Source organism: Triturus cristatus, chromosome 11 (genome assembly GCF_964204655.1).
Source record: "Triturus cristatus chromosome 11, aTriCri1.1, whole genome shotgun sequence".
Classification (NCBI taxonomy): Eukaryota; Metazoa; Chordata; class Amphibia; order Caudata; family Salamandridae; genus Triturus; species Triturus cristatus.
Window position 1 is genome coordinate 1,129,391,328 of NC_140594.1, and position 24,433 is coordinate 1,129,415,760.

A 24,433-nucleotide genomic window follows, 5' to 3' on the forward strand; every position below is an offset into this window, starting at 1 on the left:
ACTGCAATGAAGCGTTGTGATTGGTTTTGAGTTGCGAATCCAGTTCTTGTGTAGTAGATCACACGAGGTGCTATTCCAAATCTTTTACAGTTAAGTCTCTAAGGTGAAGTATTTGCTATAACATAGTAATGTCTCCAAGGTGCAATATGTGCTCTTGCTATGTAAATCCCCCAAGATGCAATACATTCTCTTACTTAGTAAAGTCCGAAAAGTACCATACGTTGCACTCACTTAGTAAAGTGCTGAAGTTGTGAAACCTGCTCTCGTCTTGTGTAGCACTTAGGGTGCGATACCTGGTTTCTTGCAGTACCTGACACAAGCGATGATATCTGCTATGTCAAAATAAAACACCTCAGGTGTTTTACCTCCTCTTTGTGGTACAGACCCCAAGGTGTGACATCTGCTCTCATAAAGTACACTGCCGAAGGTGCTATTCATGCTCTTGTGTTGCACAGCACACAAGGACTTATACCGGCACTCTGGTAGTAAAGTGCCTAAGATTTGATACCTGCTCTCACAGAGTAAAGTCTCCAAGGTGCAACACTTGGGCTTGTGTAGTAAAGCTCTAAAGGTTGGAGACCTGATTTCACATAGTAAAGTCTTCAAGGCGTGATACCTGCTCACAGGTAGTCCAATCCGTAAGGATTGATACTCGATCTTGTGTAGTAAAGTCCAAAAGGTACGAGACCTTCTTTCACAAAGTAAAGTGCTGAAGGTGTGATTTCTGCGGTCATGTAATATAGTACCATTGCTTAATTTGAGCCGGTAGTTTCCGGTGCTCGGCACTGTCACTTAATTGTCAGCACCGGCCCTAGTGACAGACCATCACAAGGTGGTGCTGTCTGTTTTTTTTTTTAACCGAGCACAACAACCGTGTTTATTAAGTCGATTTGCATTGAAAATGAATAATAACAGCCTCTCACGCCATTATAATAGCTTTGTGTGACCTGAAATAGTTTGAATCGTCACACTTGTAGGAGTGCAACGGTTAGGTGTTATGTTGGTGCTGCCGCTGGCAGGGTATTGGTGGTGCTGGGTGCAGTGGCCTTCCGAGGAGGGCCCTGGCACTTTATGTTTTACAAATTAAGCACTGTATAGCACACAATGAGAGACCATTGTTCTCACGTGGTAAAGCTTCTATCAGTGTGGACATGTTGTCACATAGTAATGTCTCCAAGTTGTGATACCTGCTCTCGCAAAGAACAGTCTCAAGTGTTCAATTTCTGCTCCCAGGCATTAAAGTGCCTGATTTTTTATATCTGCCCTTACACAGTAAACACTCATGGTGCGATAGCTGCTCTCACCTAGGGGCATATTTACAAGCCCCTATCGCCACCACAACAACACTTTTTCTGACGCTGTGGTGGCGATGTGGGCTTCGCCTTATTTACAAGGCAGTGTTAAGCCACTTAACGTGGCTTAACGCAACTTTGTGAATAAGGCCCCCTTTCACGCTATGCTTAGCATGAAAGGGGAGGGCAATGGGTGTTGTGGTGGGAGTTCCACAGCAACACCCATTGCTTTTTCACGCTGCCCCCTATTTACAAGGGCAGCGTAAATAGGAGAAAACACCAAAATTAAAACCAGGAAAACTGGTCTTAAACAAGCGCAACAAGGAGAAATGTATAATTTCTCCTTGTTTTTGCTGTTTCTATGTGTGCTGTGTTGTGCAGCACACATAGAAACTGCAAAAGGCCATTGACTGGTTATGTGCAGGAAGGTTTCCCTTCCTGTACATAAACAATGAATAAAAAAATGACGTTTTGCAGCACACATAGAAGTTTCAAAATGCCATGTCAGATTGTTTATGTGCAGGAAGAGACACCTTCCTGCACATAAACACTTTTCCCCTATAACACAGGCACCCTTGCACTATGGTGCAAGTGTGTCTGCCTTGGCTCTAGGCAGCTAAAATTAGCACCAGAGAAGAGGGAAACGCAGGTCTGCACCATATCCTTGTAAATACGGTGCAGCCCTGTGTTTCAGAAGTGGTAGAGCACGGCAGAGCACGGCGTTAAGCTAAGGTGGCTAACGCAGCGCTTTGCCACTTCCTCTTAAATATGCGCCTTAGTAAGGCCTCCAAGATGTGAAATATCCTCTCTCTTTGTAAAGCCCCACAGGTGTGATACATGCTGTCGCACAGTGAGGTCTTCATGGTGCTCTGAGATAGTAGAGTGCAGAACGTGTGATAATGTCATGTAACGTAGACCCATATAACAGTACCCAAAGTGTGACAGATGCTCTCATAAAATAAACCGCCGAAGGTGATATACATGCCCCGGTGTTGTACAGCACATAAGGAGCAATACTGGCTCTCGGGGAATAAAGCTCCCAGACTAATAATTCCAGCTCTCACAGAGTAAAGCCTCCAAGGTGTGATACCTGGTCTCTCAAAGAAAAGTTGAAAGGGTTCAACATCTTTTATTGTGTAGTTGTGTCTCTCAGGTGTGCCACTTAAAGTTTGTTCATTTATATAGTGTGGCTTATCACCCGCGAGGGTATCCAGGTGCTATCTCATGGGTATAGGGAGATTAAGCAATTTGCCTAGAATCACAGGATGTTGCACCGACGCTGAGACTCAAACCCAGATCCCCAGCTCAGGAGTCGCCAGCTCTGGTCGCTGTGCCAAATACTTTCTCACATAGTAAAGTCGAGAAAGTGTGATAGCTGTTCTGGCATAGTAAGGTGCTCACGGTGTGAGACCTGCTCTAGCAAAAGACCTGAGGTGTGACCCCTGCTCATATAGTAACGTCTCCAAGATGTGACCACTGGTGTTGGGTAATTAAAATCCTAGGTTTTGATGCATGTTCTCCAATAGTAAAGCCCAGAGGGCACTGTACCTGCTGTTGCATAGGGGTGCACCCCAGGTCTGATACTTGTCTTATGCAGTACGGCACCTGAGATGTGGTACCTGCTACCATTTAGTAAAGTCATTAGGATGTCTACCTGCGCGCCTCACCTGAAATGTATAGAAATTTTGTCCAAAGTCCTATTGCAAATGTGGTTTCTATTTAAGTTCCAACTTCACCATTTAACCCCTTTTGTGCCACGCCCTTTCCCCCTCCTGTGCCGGGCGTTTCATTAGTGGGCGGGTTTCATGACGAGATTGTCTCGTCATGGGCACAGCGCGACCGTGCTCCATGACGAGACTATCTCGTTATGGGCACAGAAGAGGTTAAAAATAAAATAAGCACCTTTGGACAAATCACTTTGTTTCCCAGGTGAACTCTAAAGCTATTTCCACAACTTTGTCTTGAGTAATACTGAGCCCTACAAAACCTGCATTTCAAAGCAGATCCCAAAAGTTGCACTAGCTTTATTAAACCGCAGGCAGCGATCCTGGCCGAGTACCCGGTCCACTGAAAGAGGAAGCTGTTCCAAATAACAGAAGTGGAGGTGAGAATTACTAAGGGGCTGATTACGAGTCAGGTGGACCACCATACTCATGGGGGCGCGGAAGTGACGGTCTTTCAACCATCCTATTACAAGTAAAGCGGTCAGACCGCCATTGCTCCACTGCAACCGACCAGAGATCCCTGGCGGTGGCACAGCGGTCTTCAGGACGCAATGTGCTTGGTGGGACCGCTGCGGTCCTGCCAAGCATTTTACCAGTTTCCTCTCCGCCATGGTTTTCATGGCGGTTCTTGCTTCATGAAAACCATGGCAGAGAGGAAACAAAGGGGAACCTAAAGGGCCCCCTGTTGCTTCTGCTCCTTTGGGTGTATGCAGGTGGGTACATGTTGTGCCCCCCTGTGTGCATGCACCCCAGTACCTGCAATGCATGGACTTCACTAGTCCATTCCATGCCGGCCACTGGCTTTGATACTCCCATTGCGGTGCGTATTTCATGAGCAGCTCCAAGGGAATGCCAAAGATCCGCCCGCCACTGACTTCAAAAGTCATAATATGGTGGGTGGTGTGCACACGGGTTCGGCAATGCAGTGGCGGGGTGGTCCCACCGCTGTACGACCAACCTCGTCATCAGGCCCTATGTAGGAAAGCCAGACTACACAACGACTCTTTGAAGATTGTAAGATAGCAACGCTTATGGTTGAACTGCGCTGCAATCAGATTGCAAGCACCTTTTAACTGGGTGTTCCCACGTCATTATGCAGATGTAGACTCAGTAAGGTTGAGAGGGTCAGTGAGCACTGTGATGAATATCAAAATTATAACCAGCTCTTCTGCTAACCATCCCAGAAACCTGGGAGTGGTGAGTATGCAGTGTTCAGGGGGACTTGGGAATGACTATAATGAAGTGGCCATTGCAGAGCTTTACTGTGCGAGGAGGAAATATGTTTGATGTGTGAACATTGAACAATCAGGGTTGTATGCAACTTCTGACCTTGTGGGACTTGGCCCTTTTTGCAGGGTCATCCCTAAACTTTTTGCCTTCCTGCTGTATTTTTCCTGACCTGTTGTTGGCTGTTTTATGACTCTGGGCACCTTACCACTGCTGATCAGTGCTAAGGTGCATATGCTCTCCCTATGGTAAAATGTTGACATTGATTGGTTTCCATGTTTGGCTTATTTGGTTTACTATCAGCCCCTAGTAAAGTGCACCAGGAGTGCCAGGGCTTGTAAATACAAATGCTGCTGGTGGGCTCGCAGCACTGGTTGTGCCACCCACAGAAGCGGCCTAGTAAAATGTGTCTAAGGTATGCCACTGCAGAACCTGCGTGCAGTCTGGTACTGTAGCGCTGACTGTGCAAGTGCACCCACTTGCCAGTCCCTAAACCTTCCCTTAACTACATATTAGTCACCCCTCTGGTAGGCCCAAGGGCAGGGTGCATTGTAGGCATAAGGTAGGACATGCCCTGATGTGTGTGGCATGTCTTAATAGTGAATTACAGCCATTTTCGTTTTTCACTATTGAAGGCTACCTGCTCTCCATAGGCCAGAATGGGCTGCTGGAATTACTACACGCTATAATCCCAGTGGACTCGTAGAGCATGGTAGAAAGTCAAGTTTAGTATGCCTGAACTCATAATAATAAAATACTTATTTTAGTAAAGTTTATTTTAATATCCTGTGTTTGTAAATACTACTTTTAGAAAGTTAGTATTTACTGACCTGGCCATTTCAGTCAGCCTCTGCTGTGTGTGTGTGTTCTGCCTAGCGACAGTAAGGAGGAGGGCTGGGGAATTCCAGGAGACAGGCTGGCTGCCAGGTGGTGGGTAGAGAGATTACACCAGGATGGGTGGGAGGAGTACACCTTTGACTCTGAATAGACCTGTGCTCTGCCACCACAATGCCGGCTCCGCCCCCTGTGGAGCGGCTGATGTCTCTGCCCTGCTGCTGAAAGGAAAGAGCAGAGTCACCACAACAAAGTGCTCCAGAACTGGACTGAGCCAGGCCCAGGCCCCCTGGCGACAAAGAACAAAAGAATTGTGCTATAAAAGAAGGAGCCCTGCTCCTGAGAAATCAGATCCTGTTTGCGCCAAGAAGAAACTCTGCCTGAAGAGAAGGACCTGGGAAAGCTGCATGGAGGAGTACTGTCTCTAAGCCTGAGAGACTGGCCTGTGGTGGGTGCCTTGCTGCTGAAGGAGAGGAAGAGACTGAAGAAGAAACTTTTATTCAACTTGTGCTTTACAAACAATCTCCAAGGGCTTGCTTGTGAACTTGCCCCTGAACTGCGCCCCAGGAACAATGGGCGCTACCTTTCCCCTGGAAGAAGAGGAAGCCTCTGTGGGTGACCCTGCAATGCTGACCCCAGAGAACCTGTGTGCCTCCATCTCACTGAGCGCCGCGACTTCTGGCTGCCCAGGCTGCTGTGAGCACCGTGAAAACCAGCCTGCCTAGTCTGATCAAAGCAAGCAACTGCCCCCTCGAGCCGTAGCTCGCAACGTGAGGAGAGATGACCGGTGTCCGAGCGCCGAGCCTCTGCGACCCTGTGGCGCCGAGACCACTGTAAGGACCAAAAAGCACCCTGTTCGCCGTCTGGCCGAAGCCGACAGCGTCGCACCGCTGTGGATTGCCCCCGAGCTGCCCCTCCTGCCTCCGACCTCCATTGTGTGCCTGGAAGCCCTGAAGCGCCCCACGAAGCATCGCAGTCCACTGACCATGAGGGACTGCAACGCGACATGGGACACCCCACAACGGACTCCCGAGGCCGCCACAGACATTGCCCCCAAAGAACCAGGTACAGTGTGGTGAAGCGCCCCTGTACGAAGCTTCCCTCGCTTTGTACGGGTTTGTACGGTGCCAGCATCGCGCTACGCTACTAGCGCGTGAAGCGTGAGCGTTGGTACGGTTCGTACCAGCTGTACGACGCGTACCTACGAGGGTACGGTTCGTACGGTTTCAGTCCAGCGTACGCGTGCTCACGCTTGAAGCGTGAGAAACGGCACGACACGCCTAAAACATCGTACAAAATGTACCGGAGGCGCTACGAAGCGCACAGACCCCAAATGAAGCCTATTTGAACAGGAAAAGTGCCTTTTAAGAACTGTGGACTCGTTGAAAAGTATTACAAGTAACTGGAACCTCATTTAAAGTAAAGAACTGTATTTTAGAAAGCCTGCTTAAAGAAACCTTTTATATAAAGAGTATATTTTTACAAAAATACAGCCTTGTGTCTCTGTGTGGTGGGTTGGTGGTTATTGTGTGGGACATCCTGAATGCTTAACCTAATGCCCTCTGGAATCTAGCCTGACTGCTCGCGCCACGTTACCTAGAGGGTGAGCGGGGTTATTTTCTTAGAGTAATCCTTCGCCATGACTTAGAGGAAAGGGTCCCTGCTTGTCGCAAGTGCATACCTGCGCCAACCAGAGACCCCGGATTCTAACAGACCTCATTCTTCCATTAGGTGTAAGCAGCCTCTAAGCCATCAGCCAGGAGATCAGCTCCCTGAGGGCTCTGCGTCCTAGGCTGACTACTGCTGGACCACCTGCTCTCCCTGACCAATCAGCAGGTTGGGAACCCAAGATGTGCCCAGGCATGGGTATTTCCTTTCCTCCATCATGCACCAACTATACTGTGCATAAGATACTGCCAATGGACTTTGCTACTATATGTAAGTGCAGTGATTTGAGTTTTGGTGATGCATCACCAAGGGGGTGGAGGTGTTAGCCCAACACTATGTAAACACCTAGTGGCTGCGTTATTATTGGGTGGATCTGTGAAGGATGTGGTCAATTTTCCATCTCTACCAGTTAAGAAGCCACTGGCATATGTGCGTCCACCATAGTATACCTATGATCTTGGTAACTCACACAACGGATTTTCTGCAGGTGGGGAAGCATTCAACAGTGGGCTTACCACTTGCTCCACAAATCATCAGATTTAATTTGTCACCCAGCTCTAAATCAGCCAACTCCTCTCTCCTACTCTTTACTCCTAATTCAGCATATCTCACCCTATGTCTCTCTCCATATATCCTCTGCCTCCACTCTCTGACTCATCCCAAATCCCATTCTGCTACCATGATCTCCAAAATAACCTTTTCTGGACTATTCCCTCCTCTACCCCTTCTTGCATCATCTCATACCTCTTTTACTATTCAGATCTCCCAAACAAGCCTTTCTAAACCCTTCCCTCGTGTATCCCTCCTAGGCTCATCCGATACCTCATCTTTCTCCCTAATCCACTGCTAGAGACTCTCCCCCCGCCATCTCTACTTAACTCATCCCATACCTCCTCCTACTGCTACGATATCCACATAAACACTTTCCGGGCACTTTCCCTCTTCTTTCCCTCCACTAAACTTTTCAATCCAACTAACAGACTTGATCGTCCAATTAATTTCATATTTCCCTATACAAATTCCCCACTAATCCTGTTTGGGTCTTGAGGTGGTGTGCTACTTGCCGGAAAGCGCTTTGACGCCTCATCATGGGTAGTAAGCGCTATATAAATGCAAGACCTTCCCCCTTCTATCCCTTCACTGTCCTTTTTCAATCAAAATAACAAACTCGGATGTCCACGGCTCAAATAAATTTAATATTTCCCTTTATTAATTCACCACTAATACTTTTTGGGTTCCATAGTAGCGTGCTACTCGCCGAAAGGGTGCTCTGATGCCTCGTCTGGGGTAGTAAGTGCTACATAAATACAATTACAATTACAATAAGGATATTTAAAGACATCAAGAGCATGTGACCATATAGTGAAAGGAGGACTGGGCAGAGTTTCTTTGTGTGTTTATAGAACGCCAAGGTGGCTTGCCCTATAATTTGAAGTTACACGCTCAAACTCACCATCACGCCCCCTGCAACACTCTTTTCAATGTTTGGTCTCGTGCTTCTCATGAAAGAGATTGTTGGTTGCAGATATGAAAAATAAACATGTAATCTGTGCAGTGAAGATAAGCACGCAGACTTTATTGATTGCAGACACTTACTTCATGAGGCATATTGTAAGTGACTTTCAAAGCAGTATGTAGGTTAAAATTTGTGATAAGCTGTTTATGGAAAGTACAGATTCCTGTTTCAGTAATGAACTCTGTCACTGTAATAAATAACTAGCATTGGCAAAGCCAATAGCTCTGGCATTGGCCGCCAGCCTTTTGGCTTTGTCAATAACTGTCTTGTTTGGCCATGGTTTTTATAAAAATCTTTATTGTTATGGGAGCTGCCTGGCCCTTGTCAATATTAAAAAAGAATTGGCTAAAAGCAAAAATATTTTTGGGCCTCAAAAAAGCCACACTGTCAAAGTAGTTGCTGGCACTGACGGGAACCACTTTGGGGCATATTAACAAAGCGGCAATATGAAATTATCGCCGCTTTTGCGTCCGTTTTCGGGCGAAAAGCAGCAATAATTTCATCGCCTTATCAGCAAAAACACGCTATCGCGTGTCTTGCTGACTTAGCGCCCGTTTGCAGCACACCTCCGATCGCATTGCTAATGAGATGCAAAGTAGGCGTGCCTGACAAGACTCCCTTGGGAAAATATCGCGAAGGCAACTTCGCGATATTAACAAGGGAGGGTAGCGATTTTTAAAATCGTGTTGAGTATGCCTTAACGCAGGAATTTAACGTCTGTTAAATTCCTGACTAAGGCATACTTAACATGGGGGGTGGATTTTGTGGCTAAGACCACAGGCCCTATCATCTAGGATATCGCCGTTTTCCACCATGGAAAACGGCGATATCACAACTATCTCTGGAATTTTCATCACCTCGGCGATGCTCGTTGTTAATAACGCGCAAACCGGGCGATAAAGTCCAGAGATAGCTGGCAATAAATATGCAAGCGCTAAGCGCGCTACGCGATATTTATCGCCGGCCCTTGTTAATATGCCCCTTAGTGTGTAGAGATGTGTGAAAATTGTATACTTTGCTTGTACATAATTGCACTAAATGTTGGCAAAACTACATGAAATCCATGTAATTACACCAAATGCAAATCCGTCACGATTTTAACACAAGTTCACATTTCACGCTAAGAAAAATAGTTCAGAGAAAGAAAAGGACTAAGAATAATAGACAGTAAAGTTCTATTGTTCACTTGGATTTGCAGTAAATTATTTCCTCGTTTGATGTGTTGGCGGTACATTTTTACTACAAAAGGCAAATATTTACACAAAGTGGTATCATGGCATAATCTCAGGAATTTCGCATAACAAGTGTAAAACAAAATTCCCAAAATTACACAAATTACGCAGCCTAATTTCAATTTCACCCAGCCCTATTTCTGAGTGAAAGTTCTCTTGTGTGTGAATGAGCAGAGTGCTGTCTCTCACATCGAGTTAGCCAATCGCTGAAGTGGGCTGACCCATTGCCCCATGCTTCATGCTGATGTGGGCGGAAGAAATATGTGAATGACTTAACAGCAGACCAATGAATGAAGACGGCTGGATCAAGGCCCACATAAGTAAAAATATTGTGCATATCATTTAATAAAATCAGATTTAAACATGGTACCATAAATGGAAATTTATTAGCTAATGAAAGCGGATATTTAAGAAGTCTGCTTGAAATGGCTGAAAACCCATCACAACATTTATTTGTTTAAGAAGCGGTTGTAATAATGCCAGGTGACCTCCCTTTCACATTGTGTGTTTGGCGGTAGGTAGCGTAATAAGTAATTTTAGTGGATCGCAACACCTTCATATTACAGCGCGCGGCCATGTCACAACTAGACTTCAATAAAGAAAGTAGAAAACAGGTTTTTGTTGTACTGGCTCCTTTTTTTATTATATCGATAATTTCAACACAAAATTAGATTCACTCTCATAATTTGTGTACCGCATTTCTTTAAATTCTATATTGTGATCGCATTGTTACTTTCAAAGCGGCTTATTTTTATAGGGCCTGGCAGAAATTGTAATTATGCTGTAGTAATCGGATTAATGTTGGTATTTTTGCATTACTCTTAGGACGCAAACTTACAGGAAATTACACGATAACGCCTGTTCATGTAATTCAGAGTCGTTCGGGGCAAACATGTCTACTGGAAGAGGATAGGACTAGTGCGGAGCGGACGCTGTTGTTCAAGTTCTGTTCTATCTAACTCTATTTTCTTACAGCAAAATGCATGCTCAGGTCCATTTTGGACGTGAGGGTGCATTTTGTGTGGTTGTATGATGTTACAACGCAATTTTTTACCCCGACTTGCTGTTTGAGGTGCGCTGGAGTTTGTAAATTGATACTTGTATAGCGCATTACCCACCCGCAAGGGTCTCAACAAGGCGCTTGTACGAATTCCGCTGTGGAACCCATCCTGGCTTTCCCTGTGAGGCATCCACTCCTGGGCACCCCCAAGGTGGAGGCCAGGCATCCTTTAGCGTTGTTGGGGCCGCTGTGGAGATTAAGCAAGCTATTGCCCAGAGTTGCAGAGTGGGACTCCATGATTGGAATAGGCACCGAGGCGAGAATTATCAGGTCCGTGGAATTTTGAGCCCAAGACCCACCGGGGCGGGGAATTGAACCCTGGTCCCGGGCCAGACCTCTGCATCAGGGTCTGCCGCTCTAACCATTGAGCCACAGTATAATATATAGTATAATTTACTATTCCAACTGCAGTGTGTGCAACAGTAGGGAAGGTGTTGGGGTTAAATCTAAAACCTTATACCCCCTACAGCAAGCCATTTTTGTTGTAATGGCATGCGGGGTAAAAGCATGCGTTGTAATGCATGCGCTGTAATGGTTGTTTCCCATTTTGGGCTAAGATAATAGCACTAAATGCAGGGTTAAGCTCCTAGCATAATTCCACATAATGTCACTTAGTTCTTCTGCAGTTTCACCTAATTACACTACAGCAAATTACACAAGCTACTCCCACCCCTGCCTGTGGCCCTATATTTTGAAGAATTCGTATATGCAGAATTATCGAGAATATTCTTTGAACTTTCGCAAGGGTCTGCATTTGCTTAGCCTTAGCTGTGAAACTATTTCTTGCAACCATGGAAACCGTAATGGTGCTGGTTTTACCCTGGGTCTTAATTGCTGAATATTTTGATAAACATTGTGGCACCAATTCTGTTCTTAAAGTTATGCTCCCGACTCATTACTGTAGAAAAATCTAAGGAGGAAGCGATCCTTGTGAAAAAATATTGGCCACCCCTGATCACGGGGCACATATAACGTTTCTTCACTGCACATAGACCAGCGGAGGGGTGGGGAGGGGGCTGTTTTACTTCTTTCCATAGGGAAAGTTGTTTTCTGTTGATTCACACAGAGAGAGTGAAGCAGCTAAAATCTATTTTCTGGTGTGTTTTTTTTCATTAATTAATACCATGAGTCCCCCCACCACAACCTTGTCCAAGCAGCGCTCCATCCTTTAGGGCTGGATTCAGAGTGTGGCCACACTGACCCACCCTACTTTTTGGCATACATTAACATTAACGATGCTTCTGCCTTCCACGTCTGATGGTAGGGCATGTAAGGCTCGCATCTGCTCTATGTCATTAACAGATGTGCTGCATGAAAGCACAGATGGACGTCTAGAGATTTATTACAGCTTCTTTTTCAGTGAATTCTTGTAGGTGCTTTTCACGGTTTCGTTTTAAAAACAGGGCACAACTCTAATCAATCAAAATACTTTCAGAGAGGGGAATGATGTATGAGAAAGTGAAATAGATTGTGCAGAATCACACAATTTGATCAAGCGGGGAAGCTGAGATTAGAACATGTGTTTCGCATCCCCAAACAGGAATGTATCCATGTACTGTGCATCTTTCGACTTCTATCTGCTATGCTAGTATGTCGAATTTACTTTCGAAAATGCTTTTGCAGGATAATTATTCTTCGAAAACATTTCATGTTGGGGGGACATTTTGCTCAAACCCAGGATGGGAACGGTGGCAAACTTCACAACTTTGTGAAGGTACAAAATGTGTTTCTTTCGCCAACTTTATCAGCAAAACTTTAATTGTAATCTGCTGTATTAGCAAGTGAGTTTATAGTCCTCTCTTTACCTTGTTCCAACTGCAAGTTAATGGTTTAAAACGAGGTCGGTAAACATGAAATGCTAACAAGATAACCTTCTTGCTGGTATGTTCTGAATGAAAATAAATAATACTTGTAAACACATTTTCATTTATTTAGAGTTTTATATAGTGCGAAGATGTCCCAGGAGGGCATCAAAGCGCTTTACAAATGATCGGTGTGAGAGAAACAGGTAAAGCAGACGATAATAAGTAATAATAAGTCACAATAACAGTACAGGAAGTAGTAGTAGAGGCGGGATGAAGAAGACCCTCAAGTCCCAAAGAGAGAATTTTGAATCTCCAGTGGATTCAGCCGCCACCCATGCAGGTAAAGCGGTGGTTCAGTGTGGTGGTGGGGCTGGTGGGGGGATTTGGATGTATGATGAAGACAGGAAATGAAATCAACAATTAATTTTCCCTCATCATCCCCTGTCGAAAATCCCCCCCACCTGGCCCCACCCCCCACTGCTCTTATCTGCACGGGCCATGGTTGAATGGATTGATGGAGCGGGGATGGCATTTAGGCCTGACAGGTGCCCCAATTAGACATTAACCCCTTCCCTGCTCATGACGGAGCCGCTCCGTCATGAGCCACGGTTGCCGTGTGCTCATGACGGAACGGTTCCGTCATGTTACGGCCGTTGGCGGCCGCTCCGCCTACGCGGCGCTGTTTCCCCGCCTGTGCGGGGGGACAACACAAATGGGCGGAGTCATGACGGAACCGTTCCGTCATGAGCACAGCTCAACCGTGCCTCATGACGGAGCGGCTCCGTCATGAGCACAGCGCCACCGCGCTGCCCCCCCGCACCCCCCAGCACCGCGGCGGAATTCCCGCCGCGGTGAAAGGGTTAATAGGCTGGGACCAGGGGCACCAAAACAAAGAGATGCCAGCTTGCCCTAGTAGGGTCAGATATGGCCATTTGTCAGCAGAATGCAATCTGTTATGGTAACAAACATCCTTACACCGACCCTGCCTTTAGGATTCCTTGGAGATGGCAGTTTCACATTGTGAAAGAGACTTTCGCTGAAGAGGGGCTCTGTTAAATACAAAGTGAAAAGGCAAGGCAGGTTGAAAATAACTAAATGCGCTGACCAGAGTCCAGCACTTGGGCCATTGCTAATATTGTCACTCATTTAAAGGGAAAATGGAGCAAATAAAAAATACATATGAAGCCTGTTACAAAATGCGCCCTAGAAAAGTCATGTCGGTGGAAACGGCCATGCTAAATAGAAGAGCAGAAAACAGACCGAGGTCCAGCGAGATGAACTGTCTGCAGACCATCAGCACATAAGACACTCTTAGCAAAGAGAAAGAGAGAGGCATTAACAGCTCGCTGGAGTCATAGTAAATGGTTGTAATACAGAAGACTTCAAAACGTATCTTTCTGCCCCAACATTTAACCAGAACAGTCTAAGGGCCTGACTTAGACCTTGGCGGGACAACCGCCGTCCCTCAGCGGATACGGTCCCAAGTACGCCGTTGAGCTGACGTTCTTCCGCTCACCATATTTAGATGTTGCAGCAATAGACTGTGAAACTGCTGCATCTGCGGTCTTCTCTGCTGGCTACCAGTACTCCGCCACCATCATGGCGGCGGGTTTGCGCCGAGCCGATTTAGATGTCCCCGTTGTGTTGGTGGTGTCCTGGTGGCCGTTTGCCGACGGAGTGAGTCCCTGGTGAAGTAGAGACTGATAAGTAGTGCATTTTTTTATATGTCAATGTATAAAATATGTTGTGTTTTCAACAATAGCATATGTTGGTAATGTGAAATGGCCTTTTTTGTTACATATTGCACGCCAAATGAACAACATAGCACACCATTCACTCATAGTAAGAAAAGTGTATAAAAACGTACCTTTGATCCCGCGACAACAGAGTGCATGGGCGTCATAGTCAAGTTGTAGCAGTGAAGAAGGGACCTAGACAATGGGGTTGAAGACAAACAAGTATGTTTTTACCTCTTTTCCTTCGATTGCGCCAACTTGAAGTAGGAGGATTCCCCGCCACAGTTTGCTAGATGGAAAGGCACAGTATAATCTGCACGGCGGGAATCCCGTCTGGAATTCCGCCGACAGCCACTTCTGCCTCTGACGCCGTCGAGACGGGCAAACAATCCTGGCGGAGTCAGCGGGACTCGGTCGGTCGGTCGGTCGTTCGTCAATAGACCCGCTCACATCTTAAAATGGCGGACTGACCGCCAAGTAGGTGGGTGGTGCAACCATTGAAAACGTGACAGCGGGACCCAATCCGCCAACATCTAAACCAGGCCCTAAATTCAGAAATGTAATATTGATCAACGCCACACACCATTCTAACCTTATCCCACGTTTCAACCTGCTTTTAATGCACAGGCCAAGGACACAAAGTGCGGGACTCAGAGGCAATGTGCACTTCTTTCTATTATAGCTCTCACCACCCCTGCCCTCACCACCCTATAACGGGCAGGCGTTCAGCTTTCAATTGAGTCATCGCCTGAATCTCTAGTGCCAAGTGTGCACCATCCCAACTCATCCAGGAACTGATGACCATACATTCTGTGGCACTGCAACTGATGGAGGATGTCGAGGTGCCCAGGAGCTGCAAAAGCGAGTGCTATCTCCCTCGAAACTCATGTGCACACCTTTTATGTACTCATGGCTGATTTCTGAGTTACTAATTTGCTTAATACTTCTTTTTAGGATTTGTTTTTATTCACTTACTGTGATTTTATCAGACTCAAAGGCCGCTGTATGGTGTCAGTTCTTAATAATACACTTTGAGTCAATGGTCCTATGATGTCACTTCCTGTTTCATAAGTTTCAAAGGCTATATGGCGTCACTGTTTTCTTTGGGTGGGGGGAGTTTTATATAGCACAAACTCTACCCGAAGGTATCAGGTATCAGAGCGCTTTACATAGCACCAGTTGCGTTACATACGGACACATTCATTTTCTTTTTGTTACTCACTGGGAGATTAAGTGATTTGCCGAGAATCACAGTATGTTGAGCGTCCCTGCCGAGACTCGAACCCGGTTCCCCAGCTTCGAGGTCGACCACTCTAGCTGTTAGACCACATCCTCTGATGTAATTTAAGTCAAATGTCCTTTGATGTCACTTCCTCTAATGTCATCATGGACAAAGGATGTATGGGGTCACTACTTGTCATGAAATTCGAGTTACGGGCCATATGATGTACATTCCTCTATTAGGTTCAAAGAATATGATGTTGGTGATGTCATTACATCCTTTGATGTCTCTACCTCTTATGTAACGGAAGAAGGGGGGGATCTAATGCAGTGTTGCCACCACTAAGTTTGGTGAAATGACACCAGTGTAATCAACTTAAAAAGTGTGTTAAATTTCCAAACTGAAGACCAGGGGCCTGACTTCGGGGCCTACTATCAAGACACGGCGTTAAAATTATCGCCGCTTTAGCGGCAGAAACCTGCCGCTAAAGCGGCGATAATGGGCTTGATAATATGCCGCAGAGAATTCCCATAGAAGCGCATGTTCTGGTGTCAACATGGGCTTCTATTGGAATTCTCTGCGGCATTTATCAAGCCCATTAGCGCCGCTTTACTGCCGCTAAACCAGCAATAATTTTAACGCCGTGCTTGATAATATGCCCCTTAGAGTTTTACCCCATCACAAGCGTGACAGGTATAAGGCCCGTCTTAGTACTAGACCTAAATTATATTATGCACTTGTAATTCGTAGGATGGGATACCTGTACCATTTGAGATGAAGTAACCCTTCCACCAAACCCTAAATCAGGTAAATAAAGGACAATTTCAAATTCCAGGAAACAAGACTGCTTATGTGTGGAGCCAACTAGAAGCCACTGAAGTGACGCACGGACTGATCAAATTGTCCTTGAGAAAATGCATTATATTTGATTTCCCTGCGTGGTGTTGTAATAAACATATGTTTGATTGATGTGGTTTTATTATCACAAATAAAAGTCTGGGACTGGTGAATGCCTGCAGTGTAAGTGTAACTATTACCGGTACCATTCACCACAATATATTATCATGTTGTCAAACTCTCTTCAGCATCCACCTCAGACAATAGGACATATCAATGATAAATCTTTGCTACCAAGACATAAAAGGACAGCATGAAATTCTGAAGGATGTGAAAGCTGCTTATCTTTTTAATGTCTTAAAATAAAGCAGAAATCTGTATTTGTGGAGCTATTTTCATGCTGTTTCCTAGGGTCCCTCCAACCCCCTCCTGGTCCCTCCTCTTCTTGCCCTTGACCCAGCAGAGGTTCCAGCTCTTGGGGGGGGGTCCTATGCCATCACTTACTTGCACTTTGACCCTTTGAAAGAGCACATAATAAATATGTATGGGAACTTTTCACCTTAGCCAAAACATGGGGAAATAAACCCTTCATTATGCCAGAACCTGTGAGGAATCCAAAGCAGGGACATTTGAATAAATCAAGACATCCAGGTCCAGATTTACAAAGGTATGGCGTCGGGTTTGAGTTACTTTTTTTAATGCAGACCTGACACGAAATCTTTTTCAGGATTTATAAACCAACGCAAATTGAGATTTGCGTTGACTTGTAAGATAAAGTAAGGCAAACCAGCTTGAAGCGTTGCTTTGTGAAGGGGACATTCCATGGGTGGTACAGGGGCGTTCCTGTTCTTCCACCCATGGTTCTTTATGAAAAACCCTGCCTACTAACAGTCGTAGACAGGGTTTTGCAATATAAATTAACACCACTTCAAAGAAGATGTTAAAAGTAACCCTGGACGGAGCCGGCGGAGTGGCACTACGCGGAGGTCCATGGAGTTGAAGACCAACTCCGTGGAAACTCAGCTCCGACGCCCGCCTCTGCCCCCCCAGAAAGACTTACATTAAATATACATTAAAGGTATAAAAATAAACACTTACCTTGACTGCGGCATCCCCGGGCTGCCGTCCTCCTCTTCCTTGGTTTCACGATGATCTGCGCATGCGCATTTCTTGCATGGAATGCGCATGCGCGGGCGCCCCACTCACCATAGACTTCAATGCCTAAATCTTCTTCGGTGACCAAAACTTCCACCTTGATGATCTCAATGACAACAACACCCCCAACCCCCTCGACAGCATAAACATCGGACATACCCAACTCGTAAACTACCCTACTCACACAACAGGCCACAAACTGGACCCGATCTTCACCACCAGCAACCGGGTCAAGCACAGCAGTCATCACTGAACTCACCTGGATCGGCCATTCCATCATCCACTTCAACATCTCCAGCCCTCTTACCTCCATCCTCACACTGCCCAGTACCCCCCACCACAGCTGGAGAAAAATGTTAAGACCCAATGGCCCAACGCCCTCAACACACAACACATCCAACCCAGACACAGCCACAAGCCTGGGCCAGGGTGTCAAAAACTCAACACCTGGATCACCAACTTCACCGACTGCATCACCCCCATCAAGACTAACAGACACAGGAGATCCACCAAACAAGCCAGATGGTATACTGAAGAACTGAGAACAGCAAAACGTGACTGCAAGGGACTGGAAAGAAGAATGCTAACAAGCAAGGACACCTCCAACAGGACCACTTTCAAGACCTCCCTCAACCTCTGCAACAGACTGCTGAGGGGGAAGAAGAATGTCCTAGCTCCTCGCATCAAATCCACAGCAAAGAACTCTTCAACGTCACTAGGGAGTTCTCCAACCATGCAGCCACAGAGAACAGCATCACCCTCTCACAAGAACTCTGAGACAACCTTGCCAACTTCTTCCATGACAAGATCACCCTACCTACAAGCATTTCGAGCCCAAGCCCACAGACTTCCTCAACCTATACACCCTCACTGCAACCAGCACAGACCACTGGCTGACCACATGATACCAGCTTGCCCCCAGTACACCACCACCATCATGACCTCCGTTCACTCAGGAGCTACCACAGACCCTTGCCCACACCACACCTTCAACCTCGGAAGCCACAAGATCAGCCACGAACTCACCACCCTCTTCAATACCTCATTAACTAAGGTAACTTTCCCCCAAAACTGGAAACACACCTAGGTCAAACCGCTACTCAAAAAGCTGTCTGACGATCCCAGCAAACTCAAACACTACCGCCCCAACTCCCCTGCTCCCCTTCCTGGCCAAGGTCCTGGAGAAAGCCATCAACAAGCAACTCCCAAAAAATGCGGAGCAGAGCCTTCTTCTCGACACTCTCCAGTCTGGAATCCTCAGCAACCACAGCACCCAGATCACCCTGATCACAGCAACCAATGACATCCAAGCCCCCCTCAACTGGGGAGAGAAGGCCGTACCCATCCTTCTCAACCTCTCAGCAGCATTCAACACTGTATCCAAGAGGACAAACTCGGATGGATCTCCTACTTCCTCCATGGAAGAACACAGAAGGTCATGTGTCACGGTTCACCTATGAACCCAAAGGACATCATCTGTGGTGTCCACCAAGGCTCATCCCTCAGCCCCACCCTCTTCAACATCTACATGACCCCCTTGGCCAACATCGTCAGATCCAGCAGACTAATCTTCATATCCTACGCAGATGACACCCAACTTATCCTCTCCCTCTCAGAAGGCCCTACAATCACTAGAACTAACTTCCTCAGGTGCATGACAAGCATCGATAATTGGATGAGGGACAAATGCCTGAAACTCAACATGGACAAAATGGAAGTACTAATCTTCGGCAACATCACCACTCCCTGGAAGGACTCCTGCGGGCCTTTGGAATGGGACCATCACCCACACCGACCGACCATGGCAGAAACCTTGGCATCATCCTGGAAAGCAAGCTGTCCATGAAGAACCTGATTAATGCAGTGTCCTCCACCTGCTTCCTCACACTGCACATGCTACGGAAAATCTTCAAATGTCTCCCCCTTGACACAAGACGCACCATCACTCGGGCCATAATCACCAGTCAATTGGACTATGGCAACGCTTGCTACACAGTGATCACAACGCACCTCCTACAGAGAATTCAGACCATACAGAACTCCGTAGCCAGACTCATCCTTGGCCTCCCTAGGTGAACCCACATCACCCCTCACTTCAAAAACTTCCATTGGCTCCCTAAATAGAAGAGATGCCAATTCAAGCTGACGACCCATGCGTACAAGGCACTACACAACCAAGAACACACCTGCATCATCCAGAATGCTACGATCCATGTCCCTCTTGCTGGCCTACACCCCACGCATCCACCGAAGCAAAAGCGGAGGATGCTCCTTCTCCTACCTGGCCTAAAGACATTGAACAACCTCCCCCAGCAGCTACGGACTTCCACCTCTCTTTTGGAATTCCGAAAAGCTCTCAAGACCCTGCTGCTCGACTGAGCCACTTGGGCCCCACAAGTGTCTGGATACCCTCCTCGGCACTTAGCTTCATTATAGAAATCGCCTGACTGGTTGATTCCTATATAGGGAAGCCGAGAACAGATGGCCAAGAGTCCTCCAATTATCTGATTGGCTGCCACCCTCTGTCATTCAAGATGGGAAAGTTAAACAGAGTCTAAATTTCAATCTCCTGACACACACAGTTAAGTTTATGTGTCACACCGTCTCTATCGTTACGAAATTAGATCCCACTAGACCTGACTTGTCCCTACAGAATGAAGAGAACAGCGAGAGCAGTTTAATGTAAGAGGAGTGAGTGAGGCTGGAGGTGAGGAGGACCCTGTCAGGGAACATAACTTTTCTTTCCCCTGACTTGCAGAGCACACAAGGGAGCTCATAGGATCAGAAGAGCAGCTGCACATCTTCCTGAGTATCAACTGCGAGTAACAGTCACTGAGTCTCAGCAAAGACTTCCGTATGCCGAAAGAATTGATGTGTTAAGTTTGCCACTATTGCTATTGTGCTCCCAGTGGCAGCAGGCTCTATCTTCAATCACAGGGCTTTGTAAATCTGGAGCAGCATCAAATTCGAAGGGTGTTGTGTGGGAAACCCCACCTGAACACCCACAGAACTCTTCCCGGGTGCAGAGTAAGGCAACTCAGCGATTTTCGCTACGTCGCCTTACTCATGATTTGTGAGGCCATTCAAAGCCACGCAGAGTGGTTTTACATGGCTTGATAAATCTTTATGTGAGCCCAGCTTTATGAGAGCATGTACCATTTTATGTGGTGCCAAAGTGATGCAGGGATCTCATAAGTAAGCCCGTTAGTTTATGAGTTTGAATCGGCATTGCAATGTACCTGGTCTGTTTTCCAGTTCATACGTGCAACTAGGCATCTCACAGCAGCATTATTTGGCACCTAGGTTAATGCAATAGGCTTTTACCCAGGCATTGAAACTCAAAGGGATTTGGGTCCAGTATCATGGATTATGTCAGTTTTCTCAAGTTTACACACAGAAGAAAGCCGGTGATAAATGGATGTGGATTTGGGACTATAATGTTTCCAGGAGCATGGAAAAACACAGGATTTTAACCCATATTTAGGTTTCCCTGTTTTCAATTTCTATTTTTGGTAAATTCTGGTGGGATTTCTTCTGTGTTTTCCAGTGATTTCAATACCATAAAAAACAGTGGTGATCAGTGGTTACCCAGTTTCGCACCATTAAAAACAACAGAAACAGTGTTTTTCTGGTGTTTATGGAACGTTTTGATTTTATTATTGCTTGCTTTATTCACTGATAGTGCATGGTATATAGACAGTGTATGTCCAGTGTATATGAGGTGTTTTACAAAACAAACTTATTGTAGTACACCATACAATTCTTCTTCTGCGAGTCTTTGGTCATGCACACTCGCTCTTTCCTTCCTATGTAAACTTTAATCTGTGAAAAGGCCCTCTCAACATTTTCACTTGAGATGGGCACACCAAAGCTGCCAGTACACAATGTGCTAACTCTGGCCACTAACATAGCTTTCCATGCCAATACTGATGCACCTGAAGATTTCGAATCTCTGGGACAGGTTCTGCAACATATGTGTTGAACTGGGCGCGTATGCCCTCAGTTTATTGAAGTGGTCAAAAATGAAGCAGTACTTTTCAAAGTCCGGAGAAAATTCCTCTTTATGCAAGGGATCTAGATTTTGTGCGGAGTACACAGTGAGACTTCACTGACTACTAATGCTATGGTTGGTGAATGGACATTTCTATGCATCATTGGTAGACAAGGGTGTGTTCAGACTCTAGTTTTTTTTAAATTATGTCCACTACAGTAGTCATGTTTTCCTGTACAAATCTAAGAATGCAGTAGAGTGTACTTTTTACACATCATTATCAGTATGCAACCGAAGATCCTCACATTTATTGTGTTTGGCATCATAACTAAGCAAAAATTCTGTAAACAGTCACCACATGGATAATATAGCATTTACGGCCTCTAGGACTGAGAACCACTGGCTAAATGACACATTTGGGATAACTCTCTTTCTTTGATGCCAAACAGAGCACAAAATGAGAAATATTTGCTTTTTAGTTCCCCTGCATAACGAAATAGTGCACCAAAATGGACTCAATAGCATTCTGCATTAACTCTGAAGATTGTAAAGGTGCTTTCATCATACCATCTAGAAAGTGGCAAGGATCTCTTACAGGGAAGCACCTCAGCTCAGGTATCAATTGACAGATCATCATACAACTTTTTCATATATGTAGCTGATTCACTGCAAATACAAATAATATCACTCCAATATTTTTTGAATTTGGTAAGAACTCTTTCAGCAGCATTCCGAGTGACACTGTGTTCCATGTTTTCCAAAGGTCTGGTGTCATGTATTCACCACTATCACAGGTGCTTGGAGACATCACTCTTTTTACATATACCTGTCACTACACCCTTTGTTGAATTTTTAAAGGCTGGGGTGTTTGGCAATTCACCTACTATCCGCACTGGCTCGTTAGGAAAGGAGGGTGATGTATCAAAGGGTTTGACTTCTTCTCTGTCTGTGGGTAAATGTGATAGTGCATATTGGTAAAGATTGTTATGAAACCAGCCATTTTACCTATCAGAGAAATAATCAAAAAAAGTCAAAATATAATATATGATTTTGGTGTTTCCTGAATCTCTACAGTTTATACAATAATTCAATAAGACCTAAAACATGCTTCTACACCCTGCATCTTAGACCAAAGACCACAAAACTGAAAAAAGCAAAAGGAAGAGGAAAAATATTTTAGTGACATCCCTAAACAACAAAACTCAAGCATAATAATGTTAGCACAGTATTTTTTGCTGCTGCCTTGTATAACAAAGTTACATTGCATTGGCCCCTTCAGGAAGAAATAAAAATTACTCTATCATTGCATTTTCCTTATTTTAAATGGCATTTAGTTTGTGGCGGTGTTGATAATGTTTATGTTTACACTGGTGAGGGATATTTCACTTTTGGTGGGGTTTTATCAGTTATTATAAGTTTAAACCAAAAACAGTATAGCCTACCCATATTTTAGGCTCTGCTTGCTATTTCTCCTTCAGGGATAACTTAAAATCCTTGGCTTCAGGTGCCTGGAACCGCCCAGAATAGAGATCAATCAATCAATCAATAAGTATTTATAAAGCATGTCAAATCATGCATGATGGTCTCACAGCACTAGGGTTGGTTAGCTGCTTCGCGGTGCTCTGTTGATTCAAAACTGCCAGGCCTTGAGTCCTTTCCTTAATTCCCAGCATGATGTGGCATTCCTAAAATGCAGACGAAGATTGTTCCAGGTTTTGGCCACCAGGTGAGAGAAGGAGCAGCCTCCGCTGTTGGCTCGGCAGATCTGGGGGGAGTCTGCAAGGAAGAGGGAGGCGGATCACAGGTGTCTAGTTGGATGGTGGAAAGTAATTTCTTTGTTGATGTATGCTGGTCCTTCCTTGTATAGGGCTTTGTATGGGTGGGTCAGTATCTTGAACTGGCCTTTTTTCTGGATCGGGAGCCAGCGTAACTTCTTGAGGTACAGGGTGATCAGAGTCCGTCTGGGGAGGTCGAGGATGAGTGTTGCTCCTGAGTTTTGTATTGTCTGTAGTCTTTTCAGGAGGCGTGCACTGATTCTTAAGCAGAGTGTTTTCTCATAGCCCAGCCTGCTGGTGATGAGGGCTTCAGCGATGGTCCTTCTGGTGTTTATTGGGATCTACCTGAAAATCCTATGGAGCATGCATAGGCTGTGAATGCGGGTGGATATGACTGTGTATACCTGTTTCTGCATAGATAACTTGCTGTCCAAGATGATGTTGAGGTTGCAGAAATTCTTTACCCTCGACACACAGGCAACCCTACAAAAACTTGTTATGAGGTCCTAAGACTGGCATTACCACACCTTCTGTAGGAGGCTCATTGTGCTGGGTAATAACCCTACTGTCGAGGTAAGACTTTTGTATTGGTCTTTACCTAGGACTTTCTGCATATCCACTTGCCAGACTGCACCGTGTGTAAATCCTAGCAGCCTAGGTGATTTTTCAACTGAGGAGATATGGTGACCTGTCACAGGCATCAAGGAATTTACACTCTATGGAGCAAAGGATACACTTTAATTTATTATGTTTGGTGTCAGTAACACTGTGCTCTTGCCTCCCACGAGCCAACCCTTGCAGCCGGCTCAGTGACATGAGGGAGCAGAATGGTGGTCTTTGCCAATTTATATTCAACACTGTCGGGTACCACTTTTAAAGTATTGCATGGATACTGATGCATATAGTGTCAGAGGTCAGTGATGCTCATCATCGCCTGAAACCATTGATGCTCTTTACTTTTTGAGCCATTGATTCTCGCTCTTCTCTGGGCCCAAGGATGCTTACCAAAGCCTGTGGGTTTTTGATGTTCATTACTTCCTGAGGATATTGATTATGTACTGCCACAGGTGTGAATTATTTAGATTTCAGGGTAGCCGTGTTAAGTGTGCAGAGTTTATCTCACAATTAATTTTGGTGCTTTTAATTTGAAAATTCAATGTATACTTTGAATGCTGAATTTCTGAAAGTCTGCTTAACAGAATAAAATAAGATTGGTGATGTCTGCATTGCACCAGTTTTCTGTTTCGAATGTCAGCAATAAATTGTCATTCCAGTTGTCACATGAGTCATGGAAATTTCACACTTAGTCTGACAACAAAGATATCCATACTGAAAGATTGGCATCTGTGTGGGGTTGAC

General features: G+C 45.5%; 1 protein-coding gene across 4 annotated transcripts in view; it reads left to right on the forward strand.

The window, feature by feature from the left end:
• Positions 1–24,433, forward strand: part of NMUR1 (neuromedin U receptor 1) — a 330,624-nt gene that overhangs the window by 275,046 nt on the left and 31,145 nt on the right. The window lies entirely within an intron of this gene.